Source organism: Canis lupus, chromosome 12 (genome assembly GCF_011100685.1).
Source record: "Canis lupus familiaris isolate Mischka breed German Shepherd chromosome 12, alternate assembly UU_Cfam_GSD_1.0, whole genome shotgun sequence".
Lineage (NCBI taxonomy): Eukaryota > Metazoa > Chordata > Mammalia > Carnivora > Canidae > Canis > Canis lupus.
Window position 1 is genome coordinate 33,124,588 of NC_049233.1, and position 6,119 is coordinate 33,130,706.

Consider the following 6,119-nt stretch of genomic DNA (forward strand, 5'->3'; position numbering starts at 1 on the left):
TTGTTTTTGTTTACAATGAGAGTGTATTCATGAATTTCTTCTATAATTAAGCAGGTCTTTTAATTATATAAGAGAAATATGAAGAAAGGTTTTAAGTGAAAGAAATTCTTAAAATCATGAGAACTATGCTAATGTGAAAAGAGTTGCAAAGGTCAAGGATGCAATGTTGCCCCATTTGCCAACATGCGAATCTATGGAAATCATGCCTAAAGGCTTACAAATTCATACTACCAAATTCTGACACAAAACTTTTTTTACAAGTCCCTCTAGCCAATTGTTTCATTGAAATGGGAAAGGATAAGATCTACTACTGCTAAATGAGTAAGCTGTGTTAATTCGAAAGTACTAGATTCCATTAGAGTTTCAGTTCTCAGCAAAAGATGAATTGCTCTGGATCTTTCTCACCCAAACTTGATAAAATCTGAAAAGATGGCCCTGTGAAAAATCTGATAAGAGATCAGCTAAAGTGGTAGTGATAAAGGACCCTCACTTCAAAGCCTTAATGCTTTATGCTTCTGTTGCAATAAGTTAGCAGTGGACAACCAGGAAACAATGAATGATAGGCAAGCCATTCCAAGAATTGCTATTAAGAGCACAACCTAAAGTTGAAATACCAATCTTGTCATTTTTTAATCACTCTGTTCAAGCCACCTTGTTATTTAATGTATAACTGAGATTTCTAACATCAAGCCAAAAATTTCCCCAACCCTTTATACTAATCACACTTTCAAAACATGATTTTAAAAAAAGAAAGAGAAGATAAGAAAAAAGAATAGTGAGAAATTTACTTGCTTGGGTGCCAGATATCTCAAAGCTTTCCAAAAGCATGACCTAATCTAAAATGTTCTAGAAGCAAAAGATAAAGTCATTATTTATTTCCATTAACCTTACAGACATCTTACCTAACTCATTGAAGGTGTTTAGAAGGAAAATCTGGAAGATGAGATCATGATTTTCAGGCTAAAAAAAAAACACCATCTGAAAAACTACATGTTAGAAAAATTTTCAGAATGTCTAGGAGAAGGAATATAAAAGGAAATTTTCCTTGGAATTATTTCCTTCTGTTTTTGAGGGGGAAAACACAAATAAAGACAATTTTTAAAGCACTCTTTTGTGTGTGCATGTGTGTGTGCATGTGCCACCAAATCACAATTAAAGGGTGACAGACTTCCAACTGACTTCCCATTAATAACTCCAGCTTTGTACACATCCATCCATTCTCTTAGACAAGGCCTGTGTGCCCCAAACCATGCATTTTTACAATGGCTGGAGATAGCCTAGGAGTGGTCCTGTAGGCCCCAAAGCAAGTAGATCTCACTGGATTCTGGTAGAATTAAACTCATGATCCTGGCATCTGTAGGCTGTAATCAAAAGAGTATATAAACAATAACTGCTCATGTAAAAGCAGTTTTCAAGAGTAATGATGGTATGAACAGTATTTGAGAAAATAAAAGTATGTTAGTGAAGACTTGAATAGTAAATAGTATAGAATACATTTCTATTTTCAAATCATGTCCAAAATACTTCTTTGCTGTTGTTTTTAAACCTTAGATAGCTTTTGGTGAAATAATTTTGAATGTATTTTTTAAACCTAAAGTTTTGTTTTTATGTGTTTTAAAAGTCTACCTTCTCAAAAAATAATCTGTATCAAAAATCAGTTCATCAGACTGTGAATTAAGGATTCATTGCTATGGGACTCTTGATCAGCTAAAGTTGGAGCAAGTTAGTAATTAATAAACTAGTAAGCTAGTAAACTAACAAATTTTCTGCTGATATAGAAAAATAAAAGCAACCACAAGGTTTAACACAAACTACCAGCAATATTTAGCTGCATAGATAATGGCTCTTAGTAGATCCCAAGTGAACGCAGTGGCCAGAAAAACCAGGAGTGAAAAACTGTGATGGCTAGTTTTATGTGCTAACTTGGGTATGCTATGGCATCCAGATATTTGGTCAAGTGCCAGTCTGGATGTTGCTGTAAAGGTATTTTTTAGATGATATTAACATTTACTACAGCAGTAGACTTAGAGTAAAGCAGATTATACTCTATAATGTGGATAGGCCTCATCCAAGGCTTTAAGAGAAAACAGACTGAGGTTCCTCAGAGGAAGAAGTAAATCTGTCTGCAGTCTGCCTTTGAACCCTAGTTGCAACATCAACACTTACCTGTGTTTCCAGCCTGCTGTTCACTCAACCCAGATTTGAACTTGCTGGCCTGTACAATAATGTAAGCCAATTCTTCAGATCCCTCTGTGTCTCTCTCTCTCCATTTCCATCTGTTCCTGTCTCTCCATAAATAAATATATATAAATTTATATTTATATATATAAATATATGTGCATATATACATACATACACATACACATACATCCTACTGGTTCTGTACTTCTGGACAACTCTTATACAGGAACCAAAAACAAACAGTTTCTCTCTTGCCTTAGCAGGTTTTTCCTCCTAAAAATTAAAGGGAGGGAGGGGAGAAAAAGACAAATACCTGTCCCATGATTACTTTTAAATATCTGCATCTCCAAGTAAAAAGTGAAGGCAAAGATCTTGGGTTCATTTATTCCACAAATGCTTTTTAGGGCACCCACTCCACAGCAAACCCTGCACCACCCCCATTCTCCTAGAGAATGCAGCAGAGAATGAAAGGGTCAAAACCTCAGCCCTTGTGGAGTTTACCATCTAGTAACAAGATGCAGATGATAGACAAATAAATATACAATGGATTAAATGGTGTAAGTGCTAGGAATAAAAGTAAAGCAGGAAAGGGAAATAGAGAAGAGGGGTTGCTATTTTAAATGTGGTGAGCAGGGATGGCCAAAAGGATATCAACAGAAGTGAGTGCCAGGCTCAGGAAAGAGCATGTGCAAAGGTGCAGGAAGGGCATGTGCCTGGTGTATTCATAGAACAGCAGGAAGCCCAGTCTGGCTGGAGCAGACTCATCCAGGGAGAAAATAATGAAAGACAAAATCTTTCTCTGAGTGAGGTGAGAAACTATTAGAAGGTCTTAGACAAAGGAATGACATGGTTTGACATGATTCTGAACAATACTCTGGCTGCTGTCTGGAGGATAGATTATAGGAGGGCAAGAGTAGACTAAGGGAGACCTGTAAGATGCTATACTCCAGGCAAGAAGAAATGGTAACTATAGTCATTCAGTGGTAGTTATGCAATCCCATTGATACATGGACATCAGAATTCCAAATTAGAGATGGCCCTTTTGAAAATACCAGTTTGAAGGCTGCAGTTGATTATGGCATGGAGTGATGATCAAGGCTTACGCATAAACCCAAGTAAGCATTCTTGGAAGTTCCTTGGCAGGGGACAGGCAGGAGGATCCATCAGAGACATTGCAATTACAAGAACTACATTTATAATCATAGCTAAAAATGCTTGAGATGTTCAAGATTCACAGCTATAAAGAAAGGGTGTGGGACCAAAAGGGACATAGTGTGCTCTGCTGTCTAAAAAAAAAAAGGGAGCAATGGCTTTCCTACTCTGTCTCTAGAATTATCCCAGATAGGCAAAATGTTGGCCATGTTTTCGCATTCAGTCTGGCTTCTTGGCACATATATCCGTATAACACAGACAGATGCATCAGGCTGTCTTGGCAACAGCCATTATGATCATCCACTTTAGTCTTCTTGCAATGATTCAATGCTCAATAACAAGCTGAATATAATGTAGCTTCCCATGGAGAATTTCCTATGAGAAGTGAGTTCCTATACTAGTGATCATGAACTTTAAATTCTGCTTGATTTATGCTTTATTTATGCTTCTTGATGTAAGTTAATAAACAGGTTCAGTGTACTATTTATATGAAGGTCATGAGTCTAACTCATAGAAATCAACATTCTTATATCTGAATGCTAAGGAAATTTCAGGGCTCTGTCTTGCTAAACCAAGGAGTAGACTATAAATCCATGGCAATGCTCTCTTGAGAATTTCAGCATTAACAGGCCAGTCTCTCAGGTAATTTGAGTTGTCCCTTGAAAGAGAATAAGAGTTTATTAGGTGAAGAATTCAGGAGGAAAGTGCAAAACCAGAGACAGAAAATGGAGAAATGTGTCATCATTTAACATAAATGAAGCAGAGACCGAGTGTTTGAGCAATATCAGGAGAGAAGTTTGGGAAACATTTTGGGGTCAGAGTATCTCTTGAATGCCATAATGAAAAGTCTGGATTCTTTCCTAAGGCCAGAGAGAATGGGAGCTATTTGTAAGCTGAAGAGAAATACAGAGGAGGGGTGCCTGGGTGGCTCAGTCAGTGTCGTATCTGCCTTTTAGCTCAGGTCATGATCCTTGGGTCCTGGGATCGAGTGCCGCATTGGGATCTCTGCTCAGCAAGGAGCCTGCTTCTCTGTTTCCCTCTGACCTCCTCCACTCGCCCCCCCGCAAGCTTCTGCTCCCTCTCTTTCTCTCTCTAATAAATAAAGAAAATATTTAAATAAAAAGAAATACAGATGAATAGGGATATGTTTTAGGAAAATATGTCTGGTGATAGTATGAAGGATTAGACTAGAATAGAGAAAGACTGGATGAACTTCAATGAGTTAGGAAGCGTTTCAGCAGAAAACTATATGGACCTGAATAAAGGCAGGGGCAATAGGTACAGACAGGATGGAGAATGAACAAGACAACACAAAATAAGCCATATGTGAATATTAATGGATAAGTACTGATAGAGTTAGCTTAGCCAAATATTTGGAAAGCAGGCTCTTTCACTGAGATAGGCAATGGAAATGGAGATGCAAGTTTTGGAAGGGGTATGTTGAGCTCAGTTTTAAACATGTTGACTTTGAAATGTCTATGAGTCGTTCAAGTGGAGATGTCCAGAAAGCAATGGAACACAAGTCTGTAGTTCAGGAGAGTCATATGAATATAAGCTCTAACTTTGGGAATTGCTATACAATAAGCAAACTAATAGATGTCAATGAGTTAGAATTTGACAGTGCTGTGGGTGGTTCAGGGAGTGAGGTATAAGAAGACTAAGAGTGAAATTCCAGACACTCACAATATATAAGGTGTTGACAGAGGTTAAAAGGAGTCATGAAAAGATTCCAAAAAGTAATCAAAAGTATGAGGAGAGAGTAAAATGAGCAATGTTATAAAATCCAACAGAAATATTTTAGGATGAAGAAAGAAGTCAGCATTCCCAAATGCTCCAGAGTGGGCAAAAGAAAATAAAGACAGAAAAAAGGCCATTCCATGTAGCAGTCAAGTCATTGGTGATCCTTGCCAGAACCATTTCAATGCGGCGATGGGGGGCAGAAATAAAATTGCAAAGACAGCAGGTGAGAACAACTGTTTCGAGAAGTTTGGAAGAAATCAAATGGCAGCTTGTGAGAGAGGATCAAAGAAAGCATCCCAGACTAAAGACTCTGAGTCTCTTTCTTCTTCTGTATTCCCTCAATCCAATCAACAGTTATGTTCTGTTGATAGTTCATGCAAATTCTTTTCAAGACTGTCCCTTCCTCTCTTTCAGTTGTTTGTCAATCCTTCTTGCTTTATCTCTGATCTACTTCCAATCCTCTGAACAACTTTCCCTGCTTCTGATTGTTCTCCCTCCCAGCCATATACCACATACCTGCTATCAGATGAATCTTCTAGAATGGCAGTTTCTGAATGTGATTCTCCACTTTAAAAACTTCAATGATTCCTCATTGTCTCTTATTCACACTTCAGCCTGATATCTGACATTTGTCGAGGACTGATCCTCTCAGTCTTCCTACCCTGCTTTAGCCAAGATGGACTTCTCAACTGTTCTCATGTTCCAAGCATTGAGCACTCTCTTCCTCCTAACTGATATACCATTTGGCTTTTCTCAAGTAATCAATCCTACCTGTCCTTCAGGGATCAAGCTAACTTCCAAGTCTTTATGTAAAGGAAGAAAGAAAAGGATGTGAATTACTAAGCAAGTTCATCTATTTTACCTTACTAGTGGGGTAGAAAGAAGGGAAGGGTGAAAAGAGAAGGGAAAACAGCCGAAGAAAATAAGTAACAATGTCTATATCAATGTGGAGATCAATAACCTATGCAATTTTGAAAATAATATTCCTGACTATGCATTTATATACTTTTGGTATTTAAGTTACCTATTTACTCCAAACTGTAATG

At 37.7% G+C, this 6,119-nt stretch overlaps 1 long non-coding RNA gene across 1 annotated transcript in view; it reads right to left on the minus strand.

The window, feature by feature from the left end:
• LOC111098309 overlaps nucleotides 1–5,882 on the minus strand; it is a 29,417-nt gene extending 23,535 nt beyond the window's left edge. Inside the window, exon 1 of the long non-coding RNA XR_005367903.1 lies at nucleotides 2,167–5,882. This is a non-coding gene — a long non-coding RNA (uncharacterized LOC111098309). The remainder of the gene's footprint in view (nucleotides 1–2,166) is intronic.
• Between the last annotated feature and the right edge of the window lie 237 nt (nucleotides 5,883–6,119).